At 37.8% G+C, this 19,364-nt stretch overlaps 1 pseudogene; it reads left to right on the forward strand.

Moving 5' to 3' along the window:
• The first annotated feature begins 2,744 nt into the window (after positions 1-2,744).
• On the forward strand, positions 2,745-2,863 carry LOC145294266 (5S ribosomal RNA; annotated as a pseudogene).
• The last annotated feature ends 16,501 nt before the right edge of the window (positions 2,864-19,364 follow it).

Below are 19,364 nucleotides of genomic sequence, written 5' to 3' on the forward strand. Positions count from 1 at the left end.
GATTATTTAAAAAAAAATCTAGCCATTTTTGGGCTAGAAGGTTGCCGTTGAGGTCAGGGTCGAAAATAAACCAGTCTGTGAGAAACTTGTTCTACTGAAATTACCTAGTTGATGTGTCTGGGAAAGGTGGCTAACCTTGGCGTTCGGGACAAGATCAAAGTGTAGTATCTGTTCTTCAGATGCTGCACTTCCATTTCTTGTTCTCTTTCGGTGGAGGAGAAATCCTTCACGACTGAGACAATTTTTATTTTTGTACCTTTTCTCCACGTTAAAAAACGACCCTGGTGTCTAACTCTGCCCCGTGGGGGGGCATAGTAAATAGGTATACAATCAGAGCGAACTGAATTATGACGTGGTGGATGAGGATTGGTCAGAAAAGAACCCCAGGTCTACTCAGACGTCACCCACTTCATCTATGGATAAAGCAGTTCAGACCAAGAAAAGGTTACTTTGTGCTCAAGTTTTTGAAGAGTTTGGAGCTTGGTGGAGATGATCAATCGCCCCACATAACCCCACGTAAATACCGATCAGGAAAAAGGAATCAGACGAAAAAAACAAACAAAATATCTCCGTTTGATTACTATTGAAGACTACCAGAAGAAGAAAAATATAATCGATATTTGTTTTTCTTGTTTATGAACTGTATATAATTATTTGTGTCTTCTTATGAATAATTAACCGTATTACAAAAACTAAACTAGAATTACGTCGATTTTATTATTATTAAGATTATTTACAAAATGCCCTGGAGATGTCCCTTCTAATTAATTATAAGATGCTCTGGAAATGTTCCTTCTGATTGATTATAAGATGTTCTGAAAATGTCTCTTCTGATTGATTTTAAGGTGTCTTTGACATATCTCTTCTAATTAATTATAAAATGTCCTGGAAATGACTCTTTTGATTAATTATATAATGCCCTAAAAATACCCCTTCTTATTAATTATAAAATGCTCTGGAAATGTCTCTTGTGATTAATCAGAAAATGCCCGGGAAATGTCCCTTCTGAATAATTGCAAAATGCCCTTCAAATCCCCGCATTTCAGGTGAAAACAGTATTACCTACTTATATGTTGTGTTGAAATTGATACAAATTCTACATCATCGTCACCGCCACTACCACCACCGCCACCATCAAACAACCACTACCACTGCCGCCTCGCCATCACTATCAACCATCCATCACCACCACTGCCGGCTCAATCTCCACCCCAACGACCGCCACTTCCGCAATCACCGCCACCGCCACCACCAACACAACCGCCGTCACCACCGTTGCAATCCCTAACTTCAATCGCCACCACTGCCACCGCCAATAACACCACCGCACTTGCATTCGGCACCGCCGCTATCGCCGCTACTACTGTCGCCGTACACCCACGATCGCCATTACCACGACTATCACCACCAGCGCCACCGCCATCACACCACCACCGCCACCACCAACACATTAATTAATTTTTAGTGTTCTGTGATGGTCAATTCCTGTTGAGCGATGCCCGTTTTTTCCTGGCTTTTCGATGTTATGTAATATTTTTTATATAAAACAATCCATTTCGGTATACATTTGGAAAAACTGCAGAGTCTTTTTCCAAAAAAGACGTCACGATGGTGGTTGTAGAGGTGGGGAGCGAATCACGATTATGTTGCTTTTAAAAGTGGTCTGGGACCGTCTAGGATTTCCAAACCTTCTGTTTTAGCGGGGTAGGAGGAGGAGTGTCTGTTTTATCGTTATAATGTAATTTCCCATGCATTATCTCCGCCGTTGGTGTTTGGCCATGGGTGGAAGGAAATAGTGTTCGTTTGGTTCCCATAATCGCAGGCTTCCAAAGCATTATTTTCTTTTTTCTTTGTTTTTTTTAATAGTTAACATGTGATATCCGTACATATATGAAAAAAAAAACTCTTAGCAGTAACGAAAAAAACTTACTTTGACATAAATAAAAATTATTTAAACTAAAAATCACGTAAAATCATCGAGTAGTATAACTTTTCAATGATAACAAAGGTGCTTCTGCAGTATAGCACTCATATTAAAAACAAGTAAACTCTTAGCCGTAACGTACTGAAAAGTTAGCTCAGCAGAAAATTACATAAAATAATCGAAGAGTTTCATTCTTATAAGAAATAAGGTACTTGGACAGAAATCGACTCGATAAATTAGGTACTTGTATGATATAGCACTTATATGAAAAACAACGAAAATCTTACCTGTGACGTACACAAAAGTTTTGAAAACCGAGAATCACGTCGAATCATTGAATTCATTGTTTTCTCAAATCGGTAGAATACTGTGAAAGTACCTTATTTCTAATCATATTATTATGAAAACGGGTGGAAAGAATAGAAGGGATATAAGGAGTCGGTCACGGAGATGACTGAAGCACTTTACGTTCGTAAAATCACGTGTTTCATATATATTTTGTATAGTGGAGTGTATTGCGTAATTTCAGTAATTGCTGATGCAGTTTACTATCTAAACATCACTGTATTTCATATATATTTTTAAGAAATGCGGGGGTAATAGAAGTCAGTCAGTCTCGAAAATGGCTTAAGCAATTTATGATCGAAAAATGATTTGATTTCATCTACGAAATTAATGAATTAAGAATATTTATCTTATGATATATATATATATATATATATATATATATATATATATATATATATATATATATATATATATATATATATATATATATATATATATATATAAATATATATATATATATATATATATACACACACACACACACATCACGTTGACACACCGGTTCTCGTCAGATCACCGCAGTTAAGCAACGTTGAGCCTGGCTAATACCAGATGGGTGACCATTTGGGAATTCTAGGCGCTGTATGTGCTCTCCGCTTATCTCGGCATTGTTTCCAGTCGTCTTGTTCCTCAACTTGCCACTGGTATGCAACAATGTTGACTCAGGAGAGGTGTGGTTGGAGATTGCGCAACTCTTGCCACACAAATTTCACGCGCAGGCACCCTTACAATGGGTATCCATAGTCTGTCAAGACTGAAGGAAGCCTGATATATATATACAAGCATAGCGATATAATCTGTCTCGTCCTACACTTTCATTTTTTCATTAATCAAATCCCACCAATTACTGGCCCATTCAATTTTCTTACCACTATGAAGAAATTGCAAAAGTTGGCATGTAACATGTTTCGAAAAAAATTATTACTTACATGCTAAATTATCAGATTATCAAAAGAGGATTGTGACAGATTTATTATTGATTTACAAGTCACTTTGATTAAATTATATCTCTAGGAAAAAGCGTTGCCTACTATAGTTATATTTCTTGTAATAATATATCTCAAGCAGTTATTCTTACTCGTGTAGCAAAATATATATATTTTTTTTAATTTACGGTCTTACCGGAACTAATATTACACTTATTCTATTGTTTGCCTCTGTGATGATGTTTCTAACTACCGTGGGATTTCCATGGGTTTTGCTATATATTATTTAGTAGTAGTAATAATATTAGTAGTAGTAGTAGTAGTAGTAGTATCATTATTTTTATTATTAACTTTAAAAAAACAACCAAGTTGAATTATCTTTTTTCAGCGAGAGATAAAGTGAAAAAATAGCCTCAAATTACTGCATCCAGCTTCATATCAACGTAGTCCTTGTGGAAGCGACTGAAACTGCGTAGCGGGACTTTTGTGGATGTTCGGACTGAACCAGCTAAAACTACATTGTATCTGTGTGGACACTGCGGTCTTCCTCCTGTAACATCGAAACCAAGGGAGGTCAGGTCGCATATATTTATATTGTAAAAATTATTACGTAGTTTGATTTGTTTGTCATAGAAAATGATATAGTCTGACCTACGATGTGTCATAAGCGATATAAATCCGATAATAAGTTAGATAGCAATTAGTCATAAAAAGTTTTGTCAGTCAAAAAGCATAATAAACGATGTGGTGTGATCCTAAAATGTAAAGATTCAGAAAAACGTGTTGATTGAAACGCGATCTTTTGATGTACCGGGTTTTTTCGATCTTCGTAGTCTATTTGTTATATTATTGGCTCCCGAGAAAATACTGGTTAGCCTGCAATGGCGATTTTCAGTGGTTTTGTTAAATATATTTTTACTCTTGTATATTGTTTGGATTATTTTTATCGATACGAGCATTTTTATTATTTTTACCGCTGAACCTAAATAAAAACATTCGCCTCATACGGACTTTTCTCTCTCAATGAAAAATTACACAAGTGACCATCTGACCCAGTGTAGAATACAAAAAGTACCTCCATCAACATCGTATCAAATGACAGCCACAAGACATTAATACTTAATGTATCTTTTTTCCTTAGATATAACTATGTATAGTTGTATGTATGTATATATATGTATATGTATGCCAGTGTTCAAAAACAATTTCGTACGCATACGAACAAAATATTGAACGTCGTCTTTTGAATATAGAATGCAACGTCAACTCTTATCAAGTCAGTCATTTTGACGACGACTTCCTTTTATTTATGCCAATATAGCAGATCCAACAAAAAATAGTCTAAACAAATGTCTCAAAATATGAATTCATAAGAGACACTGAAAGCAAAGTCTACTTCGTGTTGCTTCAGAAAAGAATTCAAAGAAACGGAATTAAAATTGTTACCAGTCTGGCAAAGTAATAAAACAATAAATAAAATACATAGTTAATAACTCATATACTTCTCAGTTAACTAAAAGAAAATCTATTCGTATTATTGGCTTACATGGAGCTTTCACACAAGTCATCAAAGATCTGATTGGAAACCTGTGGTGTTCTCTGGAAGCTGAGTGACAACAGGTCTTTCCAGACATCCAGTTCTGTTCACCTCCTTCGACAGCATTTACAAATTAGTTTGCGTCATCACAACAGCCACTTACCCATGACTTCTCGCTGGCAGCGGTCATTGGTCTATACTGGAATTTGAGTGGCACTAAGCCTCCCTAAGGTCCCAGTTCTCTTCGCGGTTGTCAACAGGAGGTCTGGACAGCGCTCTCTCCTCGGTCTTTCCATACTCCTCATTATTATCATTATCACTATTATTATTATTATTATTATTATTATTATTATTATTATTATTATTATTATTAGTATTATTATTATTATTATTATTATTATTATTATTTGAATGATTATTATTTGACTGATTCGTACTACTGTTTTTTAATGAGTATTACTTTTACATGGTTTCGGTCGAGGTTATCCCCGATCTTCTTTAGTGGTATTTTGCAAAACTCGGAAGACTTATCTCCGAACTCAGAAAATGGCAGAGAATATCGAATTCACGTAGGCAGCATGGTTTCGTTTAGATTCCCAAGTTCGAAAAAAAGATTCACAAGGCCCAAAAAATAGGATATTTGATAGAACCTAACATTGTAGAAAATTACACTCAAGATAAAGAAAATTGAAATCTGTATGTGAAAATTCGAGTCTGAATATCAATTGGAAAGAAAGTTCTTGCGGGTTTAAACTTTTAAATTAAGATGAACGTATTTCGGCTCAAACAAAAATTTATTGATCGAAATAAGCATCAGAATCAATAGTTTTTCCAACACAAACAAGTGTATTTATGCTAGTAACGTAAAAATATTGCATTTTGGCGGCGATGAAGCCGCTGAAGGTGTTTTTGATATCGCTTAGATTCTTAAGCGTTTCTCACGCAGAAAGTTGTCGAGATGCTTGGAAACGTATTAGTCAGTAGGTTAGAGGTACAGAGAGCATGGCAGATGAGGCAGATTTTCGTAGCGCAATGAGTTCAACATCTGCAGGGTCGGTTTAGCAACGTATCTGCGGGCATGTGGTGGAGGAGAATTAGCCTGTTCTGTTGACTAATGCTTGGTGTCAAAGTTGCTAATACATTTCATTTATTTGTTAATAGTACTTCTTTGCCGTAATGTTTTCGCTTGTATTAAAGAAAACCGTAATGAATTATACCAGTCGCAGACCACCAACAAGTCATCTTAACCTTGTTTTGATGTAATTATTGCTTCAGGACATTTCGTGGACCTTCGTCGGCGTCTAACCTTTGAGTTGAGCGTCGCTGATTACGGTCAAAATCCCACTTTTTTATCGCTAGTTAACACCCGGTCGAGAAATGGGTCGTTTTTGTGTTGAATAGTTCTTATTCGAAGAGGACTGATGTTATATATTGTTGTTGTCGTTTTTCGTCTTAGTAAGAGTATCTTATAGGTTCATGTTGTGTGCAGATATACCACGTATATATCAAAAGAGAGACAGTTCTGTATATATAAAGAGATAGGGTACATGTTAATACAAGAGAGCCGACGACATGTAATACACAATGAGAGGAGATTTGATATGTTGGTAGATATACCGAAAGACAGTGCCTTTGACATTTATACAGTTTGACACTTTTGTGAATTTCTATAAACATTGACACTTATTATCTTTACCTATTTTTGAGATGATGATTTTCACAAAATTCTTATAATATAAACTGGCAATACCTTTTCTGTTTAATACACAACACGAAGACGCAGATACAAAAATATGGTGAGGTTGCTTATTCCATTACGACCGGTCAATGGCTTTGCATTAAGGAATTCAAGTCTTTACATGATTCTTTCTTCTTCTAACCTTCGCTTCCAAGGTTCCATGTCAGCTCTGTCTCTGACTGACTGATTCCCACCGACTGAGTTTTTTTTTGATTGACTGACCAAAGCTCTATATTGAAACCGATGACGTCATTGCATGACCAACACATGCATATCAGACACATGGCATGACATGCCTCCGTGTTTAAGCATGCATTGTTACTCACATGTTTCAACTCCGATTTCTCTAACCTACTTTACAAATATGTTTAATATTTTCTATTGTTCTGATCTAGATTCCTTATTTTAATTTCATTTCATTACATTCCTTTCTCTATAAACAGATAACTTTTCAATAAAATTTTAATTTCAATAACATTATGTATTCTGCATTTATTTTAACTTGTGATCGGAATTCTCAATTCCAAATCTAGCTTCGCAAGTTCGAATCCTCGACTATCCTATCTCATATTTACTCACTTACAAGAACAGGCGGCTGTTCCATAACGCTTGTTGCGTAAATAAAGATGACACTTCTTAACGACATTTCTTTTGGTTGTTCTTAGATACATGTTAATCAGGGTTTTTTTCTTTCCAATCTCTATTACGTGGTTGAAAATAGTTGTCGTATACCTGACGTCTAATTCAAAACAGTTCTGCGTGGATAGACTTCGACTACAGCTCTTAATTGATCGTTGTAACACCTGATAGCCGACCACTACATTCATCATCTTCAACACTCGTCACCTCAATTTCTTAAATCACCTATGTGCTTTGTGTTCAGTAGTTGTTCCTGAGCCAAACGTTCTGTAGATATCGCGAGTTGTTTCAGTAGCTTTTCGATCTGGCTTGAATTGAAATAAGAAAAATATGCAAATTTGTTTTCCCATCATGTATTCAACGTTCTGAAAAGAAAACATAATTGTTCTAAAAGGATTGCAATTTATAGGATTAGATAGGTTTTTCACTCAATCTAAAACTGCTTTATGTAAATAAAGATATTATAACAAAAACTTATTTTAAAATGCGTCATTTGAATTCAAATTTTCAAATTACAAAGGACGACATTAAATCAATTCGAGCATCAAGCTATTGTATATAAAATCTTTATAACTTATGGATATACAGGGTGAAAAGATAAAGATGTCCCCCTAAAAGAAAACACCACTAGAGCTTTATTTTAAATTTATTGAAAAATCAATTCAGGTAAGTTGATGATGTAGTAAGACTGATATCTAATCAATGTAGCCGCATGCATCCTCAATCATGTTTCGATATACTAGTCAAGTACTTGGAGCGTCCCTTTTTCAACAAGCGAAGGTGGGATTTCGACAAATTGCCGAGATCAAGCTTGATTTGGTCATGTTGGTGATGTTCTCGGCGTATGACCAAACGAGTTAGTCCAGCGGGTTCCGGGCGTGGTAAGATGGTAAACAGTAGCAGAACGGTACAAAGTCATAGCATTCCTTGGACTTGTGGGCCGACGCCGAAACTTTTTGTCACACTCATATTATGTCAGCGGCCACCTGATTGCACCAGGGTATCACCACAGTCTTTAGCAGATCTGGATACATTTAGTGTTGACTTCAATGAGTACGCCCCTGTTATTCATTGCAATCCAGCGATGATTTGACAGTTGTGCTCCTGGCTCGGGAAAAAGTTCTTTTCGTCTGAAAAGAAGCATAGCGTGTTTGGCTTCTTGGGATACCTCAGTTTGTTGAGCAACCTGACGGACTTTATTAGCCTTACGTTCTTTGTGTTCTTCGTGAAGGTCTGACTAATCGTGTCCTACTAAACACATGAATTCACAGTTGTGTGTGAGATGCCTAAATCTCTGGTAATCTGCCGAATAGGCCGCTAAGGAGTTTCATCAAAAGTTGCCTGGATCTTTTCAATAAACTCCTTGGTCCGAGTCTTCCTGGCGGTGTCCTCGGCTTTGGATTTTCGCGCCAGAAATTCCAAAAGATTGTTAAATGCGTTAATCTGTGCCCTCAAACGTTGAACCGTCTGGATTTGTATTTTGATGTGACGGCAATGGTCTTGTTGTCATAACTTAGATTGGTAGAGGGAATGAGTTGTGCAGCACCGAATCTCCGGACTCGTTCGTTGAATATTGTGCCACTCTCATATTTGATAGAAAGCTCCTTTCGCTCTTTGGAATTGTACATAACTGATTAACTAGTAGATGGTAATCAACAAGAAACGAAAACTGTTTTCATCAAACGGAAGTGGAATCATGTCGTCCTTGTTAGGGCGACAATGTTATCGCTCCATTCTGTATATATATATATATATAAATACTATTATTGCTGCATCCCCTCCATTGTTTCCCCTCCATTACATCCCCTCCATTGTTTCACCACCGTTTCTCCAATAGAAAAGTAATACCAAAGAGCCGAGAAGGGTCAAGGAGGATGGAAAGACCGAGGGGGGAGCACTGGCTAGACCTCTGCTGGACAAGTTGTGTGAAGAGAACTGGGATCTTGGGGAGGCTTAGTGCCACTCAAATTACAGTATAAACCAATGGCCACTGCCAGCGAGAAATCAACGGTAAGTGGCTGTTGCGATTATGGCAAATTTTTTTTGCAAATGCTATCGAAGGAGGAGGAAAGAGCTGGACGTCTGGGGGAGACTTGTTGTCAATCAACTTCCAGAGAACACCACAGGTCTCCTATCAGGTCGAATGTTGACTTGTGTGAAAGCTCCGTGTGAGCCAATAATGATGATGATGATGATGATGATGATGATGATGAAGTTATGTTTTAGTTTTGGGATCATACACTTATCTTACTAGTCTTTCACGAATCGATTCTGACTAAATCTGAAAGAACTAGTTTTCATATTTATAAAGTTCCCTCTTTTTTTTTTCACTTGATATCTCCATTTTCTAAAGGTTGCGATTCCATAGCCCTAGGTTCAGCTGATTCTGTCTGATGTCTTTGTACGCACATCAGGCGTCTAATTCCGATCAGATTTTTCCCGCGGGCTTCGTGTCACAATGTACTGAAGATCACCCTTTTGAACTCGTAAAAATAACGTTGTGTCCGTAAAATCGAAATAATCATTTTCTAATCCTAATTTATTCTTGCAATTTTTCTTCCCCTGAAATGTTATCAGGGTTAATATATTTTGTTCGTATATTTCTTGAGTGATGTTAATATTGTGACTAAAGTGCCTGACTCAGTTCTAATGCTTGTCTTTTCCTTGTAAGAAATTTACAGCAAGAATTCGTTTGCTACCTCATTGAAAATATTATTTTTATAGACTAGACTAACGCGCAAATGGTTTTCCTTATTGATGAACACATTGCCAGGAAACTGTTTTTTATTACCATTTGGCCGTCTTTAACTTCGATGTAAGCATAACTGTTAAAAGTTAATTTACATCGTCCTTCCAGTAAAAATTAATTCAGGTTTATAACATTTCATCATTGTGTAACGCTAAGCTTTCATAAGCGGTTGTGAATAGCAAAAAGCAAAAAAAAAAATAAAAGTTAGCTTAGTACATCGAATTTGAGATATCTGGAATGAAAGTAGCATGTGCAAGAGACGCGTAAAGTACGTAAGGTAATCGATACAATTAAGTGGGAGTTAGGGTAATTTCCGTTTGGAAACGATTGAGATTATCTGTTTCAACATCTAGTAGTAGTAGTAGTAGTAATCTAGGCATTTGATCGCTCGTTCTGGTTGACGATGTTCAAATAACGTATAGAGAATCCCTTGTAATTTAAGTTAATCTAAATAACTATTAAGTTTGCAGGTTGAAACAAGTAACATAGCAAGCAATACAAATGACGACTCAACAAACAAGGTAGATCAAATAAGAAGTGTATTAGGAAAAGGTATATTTACAGGATATTTACATAATGGTGTCAAATAAGAGAGGCTTTGCTGGAGAAACATATCTGCTCTCGGCGGCCTTCGGTGTTATGTGTAATTACTATCCACATATGCAAGATTTGAAGTCGCACAGATTTCAATATCTTTTTCTCTTGGGATTTAACATTAATGGTTCATTAAACTTTCTTTTTCTACCTGATCTTCGGGGTTCAGGTGTATGTTGAGGCGGTTCCAAATTAAAGGATTCCTATATGATGTGCATGGTTTCCCCCTCTTCGACTGCTGTTGTATAATCACCATCTTGAATGTGGCGTTTTTTATTTGGTTCAGGTGCCTTTTATGTATAATTTGTGGACCTTTAATTATGTATGTAAAATCACCAATGTGTTTATCCACTACTCCACATTCCCAGTGAGAAATTTTATTCCTGTAGCACTTGAAATATACTCGATCTCCCGAGTTATATTTCTTTCTTACCATGTGTGTAGTGTTTCGGACAATTGCCTGTCTTGGCAATAGTTTATCAAACGCTGATTTCACCTTTCTGGCAAACATTAAAACAGCTGGGGATATGTTTGACGGGGTATTAGGGTGCGGTGTTATCCTATATATTTGCAAAAATTGTTGCAAAGCTTTTTCCGTTCGTATTAGAATGGATTTTTTCAACGCTCGTTTTAACGTGTCCACGAACCTCTCTGCGAGACCGTTCGATCTTGGATGATACGGCGGAGTAGTGATATGCTTTACTTGGAACGTGTCACAAAACCCCTTAAAGTCCGTGGATGTGAATTGAGTTCCATTGTCAGTGACCAGTGTGTCTGGTACACCAAATCGTGCAAATAACTCGTGTAGGAATCCTATTGAGTTGTTTGTTGTTGGATTCCTGCAACGCATTACCTCAGGCCATTTTGTATAACTATCTACTACAATTAAGTAGTAATTTTCTCCTACTGGACCAGCGAAGTCCATGTGGATTCTCGACCATGGGTGGTCGGTTTTCGGCCAAGGTTTGTATACTATAGATGGGGATTTTGCCGCTAACTGGCATCCTTCACATCTATTTATTGTTGTAGCTATGTCGACGTCCATGTTACGCCAGTATACGTAACTTCTCATTAGAGACTTCATCCGATTTATCCCCGGATGTCCTGTGTCGAAGTCTCTCAAAATCCTCTTCTGCAACGTTTTAGGTATTACTACTCTCTCGCTATATAATAACACATCGTTATATATGGAAAAAATTACCTGAACCTTTTTGTCATTTATACTTTTTTCTTTTATATCATTTATATATTCATCTTTATCGGCTTCTCTTTTAATGTCCGACAATGTTACCGGTAGTTCTTTAATGATGTTTGCTACCATATTTTTCACTTCGACGTTTGTTCGAATTGCTGCAATCACTGATTCTTCCAAATTATGTTTCTGTGGTATCAGTCTTGAAAGTCCATCCGCATGGCAAATCTTTTCCGATGCTAGAGGGTGTAGCTGGAAATCGTAATTCAGTAGGATCGTACCCCAGCGCAGCAATCTATTTGCGGTGTATACAGGCAATCCTTTTTTTGATCCGTAGATTGTGACTAATGGTTTATGGTCGGTTTCAAGTATGAATTGTTTACCATATAAATATCGGTGGAATTTAGTCACTGCAAATATTATACTCAACGCTTCTTTTTCAATCTGTGAATACGCCTTCTCTGCTGGAAGCAGCGTTCTTGAAGCGTAAGCTATCGTCTTTCTAGATCCATTAGGCATGATATGTTGAATGCATGCTCCTATGCCGAAGGAACTAGCGTCACTAGCGACGACTATATTTAATTTTGTGTCATAGTGAGTTAGAAATAATTGAGATGTTAGTGCGCTCTTTATTTTGTCAAAAGTGGTTTTCCAAGATGTGTCCTTTTTTAGCAGCTCATTTAAGGGAGCTCGCAAATTATGCATCCCTTCAATAAAAGATTGGTAATAATTTGCGAGTCCTAAGAAACTCTGCAAGGTTGTTAGGTTATTAAGTGTTGGCATGTTTTTTATTGTCGCAGATCTTTCTGGGTCTGGACGTCGCCCATGTTTATTTATTATATGTCCACGATACTTAATTTCGCTCATACAAAAGTCGCATTTATTTTCTTTTACTTTAAACCCGAATTCTTATATTCGAGCGAATACTTGTTTTAAATGCTCCTTATGTTCTTCTAGGGATTTGCTCCTGATAACAATGTCGTCCAGGTATGCACATGCGCACTCAATACCACTTAGCATGGTGTACATCGCTTGTTGAAAAATGGCAGGCGCTACTTTGAGGCCAAAGGGCAACCGGTTGTATTTGTACAATTCCTTATGCGTGTTGATGCATAATATTTTTGAGCAATTCTCCTCGACCGGTATTTGTAAATACGCGTCGCTCAAGTCTATCTTGGAGAAGATATTACTGCCATTCAACTTTGTGAATATTTCCTCTGGGCTTGGTAGAGGTTAATGGTAATCTTGTAGTATGGAGTTTAGACCTGTCGAAAAGTCTGCGCACACTCTGATTTCATCATTCTTTTTCTTTACATATACGGCGGGGGCTGCCCAGTCGCTGTGGTCTATTTTTGATAGTATTCCTGTCTGTTCCAATCTGTCTAATTCTTTATTAATCTTTTCCAACCCAGCGAACGGAATGTTTCGTTTTTTTTCTATAAATTGGGCTGGTGTTTTCTTTAAGTTCAAACGAGGCCTTAAATTTATTGCAACGACCTAATTTAGTCATAAATACATCAGGGAATAATTTTTTAAGTTCTCTTTTATATTTTCTGTTGTTGGAGTAGTACATTTCATTTTTTACAGAATGTATTAATTGGCTTATCCCAGAGTCCAAATTTCTCAATTAAATCTATTCCAAACAGGTTTTCGCTATTTTTCAATACGAACATTTTTAATTTCTTCGTAATCCCTTTCAATTTTATCGGAAGGATAACATCTCCTTCAAATTTTATCTCACCACCAGTTACCGTCTGAGCTGATTTACTTTTTTTCATCATGGTTGGTTTACCCAACCTTTTCCATGTATTCAAGTTTATTATAGAAATATCGGATCCTGAATCCAGTTTTAATTTAATGGCGTTTTAAATATTTCCGCTTTTCACCGATTTTTGTCTAATTGTTCTCATCATGGTTGGTTTACCCAACCTTTTCCATGTATTCAAGTTTATTATAGAAATATCGGATCCTGAATCCAGTTTTAATTTTATTGGCGTTTTAAATATTTCCGCTTTTTACCGATTTTTGTCTAATTGTACATTTGATTTTGTTTGCTGTACTCTCTTTCTCGTGAAATTTTATATCTGCAACAATCGCTTTTGTGTCCGACTGTCTTGCAAATGTAGCATTTTTTCTACTTATAAGGGCAATCCGATTCCCAAAGTCTTTCTGCGCATCTCTTACAGTTATATCTAGGTAGAGACTTGTTACATCCTTTACTATAATTATAATTATTTTATTTGGAATATCTCGTTCCGTTTTGACTGCTTTTATTTGTATGGTTCTTGGTTGGTGTGTATGGTTTTCTTACCTTTCTTACATATGCCACTCCGGATTCTTCTATCTTTTTTAATCCATTTTTAGTTTAATGGCCCTTTCACAATCCTCTGCTAATTTCTGAAGTGTTAAAGCTTGCTTAGATTCCAGCTTAGACAACACTCGTCTGCGTATTTCTGCATTTTTCGTGGAGACTAACCATTGTGCAAAGATTAGGCATTTGAAATCTTCTACTGTTAGTTCCGCCAGCTTAAAATCATCATAGTTTTTATTGACAACTGATGCGTATGTCAAATAATCTTAGTTGTCCATCTTCCTTGGATTCATACACAACCATCTCTTATGAAAAAGAGATATATTCGGATTAAATAAATTACTTTACAGCTTCCATGAAATCTAATTCCGTAGTTTTTTTAGATAGTATATAATCTACGAACTTGCTGTGTTCTCTTACACCCAACTTCCTGAGTAAAAGGCTCGCTTTCTGGCTATTTGGCCAACTTTTGCAGTCCAGTTGAAAGACATCCTCGTGTCTTGTATAGTATGCTGCAAAAGGCTTTTCTTCCTCCGGCACATAATTAAATGTGTCCATGCTAATAAATATAGTTGTATGCGAGAAATTAGTACTGTCGACATCTTCTCGATTAGTCCTTAATAGTTCCAGTGTTTTAGCAAAACGTTCATTTTGCCTTTCTTCTTGTTCAAGTGGTAATTTCTTCTGCCTTTATTCTTGTTCCATTTGCCATTTCAATAATTTCTCCTCGCTGCGTGCATCTAGCTCTGATTGCGCCTTTTGTTGCGTCTGCAAATATTGCATTAACATTCTAGATAAATCTTCCATTTTTGTATCCTTCAGTAGCAGTAATGCAGTTACGAATAAAAATTGTACAATTGCACATGCAACACAATATCCGTACCATATAAAATGGCTTGTGTTACAAAAAAAAATTGTTCATAGTTCCTGTTTTACATAACATTATCGCTGCTCGAATAATATTTTCTCACTTCGCTAGCGAGTCAAGCTCATCCAACCACAACATAAGAACTGGGGCTTTTGCTGAAACTACAAAATACGATTTACTTTTCCGTTTTAGACATTTCCTAATAAATAACAACCGAACTTAAGTACAGCTCTTTCCATAGAAAAAAAAGTTTTTCAACTCGAGTCACAATTGAAAAAAATAAAATGTATGGACTACATTTAAATTTTTTTTTGAATACCGAAGAGAAAAATTTGGTTTACCAAAAAGTCTTTTATTGGTATTTACAGCAATTTAGGAAATCCACAGGTGAACTTTTTTTTCTTCCTATGTTACTTCCTTGTAATTTAGTAATACGAATCTGTTCTTCGTAATTTAGTAATACGAATCTGTTTGTCGTTTTACAAAAATTAACTTTTACAGTTTGTTATTTTTTTAAGATGGATTCCACGGGAAACGGAGTAAATCGTCCCTTTTCTTTTCCACGTTCGAGTGTTTTTTCTTTGATACTGCAATTAAAGGTTTTGGTTTGTCTCTTTTTTTTCCGACTAGTATTTTAGTAAATAAAATACTATTAATCGAGGTTACTTTTTTTATAGTTTTTGTTCTTGGAATTTGGGAAACAACCGTTTCTTTCTTTTAGTGTTGTACTTCGCGAGGAAAATATTTTACAGTTTTCCAATGTTCGCTGAATTATTCATTTTTTTCCGCTTGAGTCGAACTTCTCTTTAGCGTAAAATCCGTTTTTACGACTATTTTGTTCGTCAAAACTTGTATTCCTTAGAAAGGTCAACCGTTGCGTTGTACTTTTTTTAGTGAGTTCTTTCCATTTCTTCGTCAAACTGTGATATTTGACGTTCATCCTCGTCATCACTGTTAAGTCTGCAGGTTGAAACAAGTAACGTAGCAAGCAATACAAATGACGACTCAACAAACAAGGTAGATCAAATAAGAAGTGTATTAGGAAAAGGTATATTTACAGGATATTTACATAATGGTGTCAAATCAGAGAGTCTTTGCTGGAGGAATATATCTGCTCTCGGCGGCCTTCGGTGGCTTCTAGTGAACACACCCTCAGACTAACTGAGTCTTCCTATTTATGTCTAATTACTATCCACATATGCAAATGAATGTGTGCCACCACAACAATAACAGTCAGCCTGTTGTGGTCGATCAATAAGCAAAACTCACTGCTCATACAAATTCGCCCAACTGATTTTGCCGCTTCTGAAACGTCAAATGATTTCTCCCTCCTTTCCCACCGACAAGTGACCTGTTTTTATAAGGCACGCGCACGTGATCTCGCGAGACTTCGTTCACTACAAAACGTCACGGCCGCCATGATGGACTCTTTCTTTCTTTCTAGATGCGCGCTAGTCACAGGGCAGACAAACACGAGGACATTTGTACGGTAAGCCATTTGCTCCACACTCCTTCCTGATCTCATGATCACAGAGATGACAAGGGGGTGCTTCTTCGAGGGGGGACAACACACGCCTCATCTTCACTTGTGCTTTCGTCTGTGGTGTGAGGGTCGTGCACCTCGATGTCTTTTGGGAGGCTACTAATCTCCGAGACACTGTCTGATGTTGGGGCTGCAATCCAGAGCGATACCTCGCTAGAGTCTAACTCTGATTCCCTCGTGCCGTCTAGTGATGGTTGCGTTACTTACCGTATGTCTTTAACATGACGGATCACGCCGTCGAACCGCACTGCTTTTGGGCTGATTATTTCACTGACTCGCCGGACTCCATACCTTATCGTGCACTTGCCTCGCGGGTTGTTGATCCACACGACATCCCCTTTCCCCGCTCTCTCTCCGGCTACTTCCAGTTCAGGCAGCGGGTTCGTCTCTATGTCCTTCACCCTGACGTGATACTATGCAATGTATCAGCCGGTGCCGTAGAGGGCGAAATGTCATCTTTCGGGGTTACATTGTACAAATAAACTGCTTCAAACACTGTGCAGGCTGATCTAGCCGCGATTGTTTTGACGGTTCGATGATTCCGTTGAATTATCCCATTTCCACTAGGTACATGGGCGCATCGAAACCTCAGATGTAGGCCACAACTGTCAGTAAACTTTCTAAACTGGTCACTGGTAAATGCAGCACCATTGTCAAGCAATATCTCTGTTGGGGGTGCACGTTCAAGGAAAATATTGTTTGTTTACGGACAATAGTGGCTGTATCTTGTCGACGAAGGATACGCCATATGGCAAACCTTGATGGACCGCAATGAATGAGAGTCAGGAAATCCTCGCCATTATGGTGAGTAATGTCTATCGCTAGCCGGCTTCAGTAGCTCCTTACTTACAAATTCCCATGTTCCCAGCGAACGGGTGTCGGGTCAATGGACTGGCATTCCACGCAGTTTTTACCACTTCCATGACGCCTGCCCTTTGCACTCCTCGTTCCACCAATTTAGCGAAATATAGGGTCCACTTGACTCCAGGATGCCCGCTTTGTTGGTGGATTTCCTTAATCCTATTAGATTGACCAGGGATCATAGATGCGGCATTGGGGGGCGCGTAGGTTCAACAGTTCTTTTTATGGCATCAATTCATCTTTGAGGTACCCTTGTTAAACAATCTGCCTTGTTTATGCTGAATCTGACCAGGGACACCTCCATTGATAGTGCACATTCGTTCACCAGGCTCATGATCGTGTCGAGCCGCCGACGGATCAACATCTCGTTCGTTGCTTTGGTTCTTACTCTAGCCCGTCCGGTAAGAGTGTCTGAAATCTACTCATGGACGCAAGCAGAATCTATTAATAGTCGCAGGGCGGTTGCCTTCCAAAGGATTGCCAAGTTCATTCCCTTGATCACTGCATCGAGTTCTGTTAGGTTTATGTGTTGGGAGTCCCTTTCTGGTGTAACCAGCAAGCGTCTCACTACGGCTCCGTCATGGACCAACGACACGCCAATGGCGAGAGAGCTTGCGTCAACCCACACACTACGGTCCTGGCTGTCAACACACCATCTGCACCGTGCTGGATCTTCTGTGTGCACTCTAGTGAGGACCTCTCTGACCATTGTATGGAGAGGGGCGTCATAAATTTTGTCATCCCATCTGGTGGTGACGTCAGAGGATCTCCGTTTGATGAATGGCACTGCAATACGAAGCCAGCCATCCACAGGAAGGTATCCAACTAACTTTCCGCACAATGAAAATACGTTCCGTCGCGTGAAAACACAGGGCATACCTGGGATTTCATTGCCTCGTTTCGAACACATCTTTTTTCCCAGACCTGCAAACCAAGCACTCTTGCACCGTTCTGTAGTCTTTCTGGTTCTCTGCTGAGAAGGCCAAAGTTGTGAAGATGTTATTTTATGCGCGTTGCAGGCACAATTTCTTCATCCACATACACATCGTCAATATATGAAGATGTTGCCCGCTGAATACGCTCATCCTTAGGCAATATAGCGTAAAAAATCATTTGAATAATTGATGGTGCCACATTAAGTCCAAATCCCATTCGTGTTAAGCAATAACTTTTTCCCTTCATGAGCACCGTTTGATAGGGCCATAGTGACTCATGTATATGCACTTGAAACTATGCTTTACGAAGATCCAACACAGATACATTAGATCCTGCTTGCCGCCATTCCCACCACCAAACTACCGAGGGTCCGGCGGAGAAGCCGTCGAACTCTGGTATCAATATCAGATCAAACTTGTCCTTTGCAAAAAAAAGAAAAAAAAAAAAAAAATGGACCGAAATATCTTGAGGTCGATCAACAGGCAAAAATCACTGCTAACACAAATTCTACCAGTTGATTTTGCCGCTTCCCAAACGTAAAATGAATCATCCCTCCTCTCCCACCGACAAGTGATCTGTTTTTATAAGGCACGAGCACGTGATCTCGCGAGTCTTCGTTCACTACAAAACGTCACGGCCGCCATGATGGACTCTTTCTTTCTCGACGCGCGCGGCTCACAGGACAGACAGACACGAGGGCCTTTGTATGGTAAGCCATTTTCCCTACACTTGTATCTTCTTAGTCTATATGTGACGCTTTCGGAAAAGAATAAATATCAATGTTGTCGGTTAACTGCTTCAAAAAAGCCAAATCTGAGGAATTTGACTTTAAAATGCTAATTTGGAAACCTTGGACAGTAAGATGAGCGAGATCTCAATTATTTATAGTCCTGTTTTTGAATATTATTATTATTATTATTATTATTATTATTATTATTATTATTATTATTGTTGTTGTTGTTGTTGTTATAATAATAATAATAATAATAATAATAATAATAATAATAATAATAATAATAATATATTTTCTTTGTTGTAATCGTGTAAGAAAGGAACTCGTAGTAATTTCGACGTGCAGCGGTTTCTTTCTTAAGAAAGAAGCCGGAGAAATGTTACGTTAAAAGGGAAACATTCGAAAGAAACAGGGCAACAAGGGAGAATCGTGTGTGCCAAAAAGTGATTAACTGAAAGGTTAAAT

The sequence above is a fragment of the Euprymna scolopes genome, chromosome 15, assembly GCF_053919585.1.
Source record: "Euprymna scolopes isolate OS-2025 chromosome 15, ASM5391958v1, whole genome shotgun sequence".
NCBI classification, from domain to species: Eukaryota; Metazoa; Mollusca; class Cephalopoda; order Sepiida; family Sepiolidae; genus Euprymna; species Euprymna scolopes.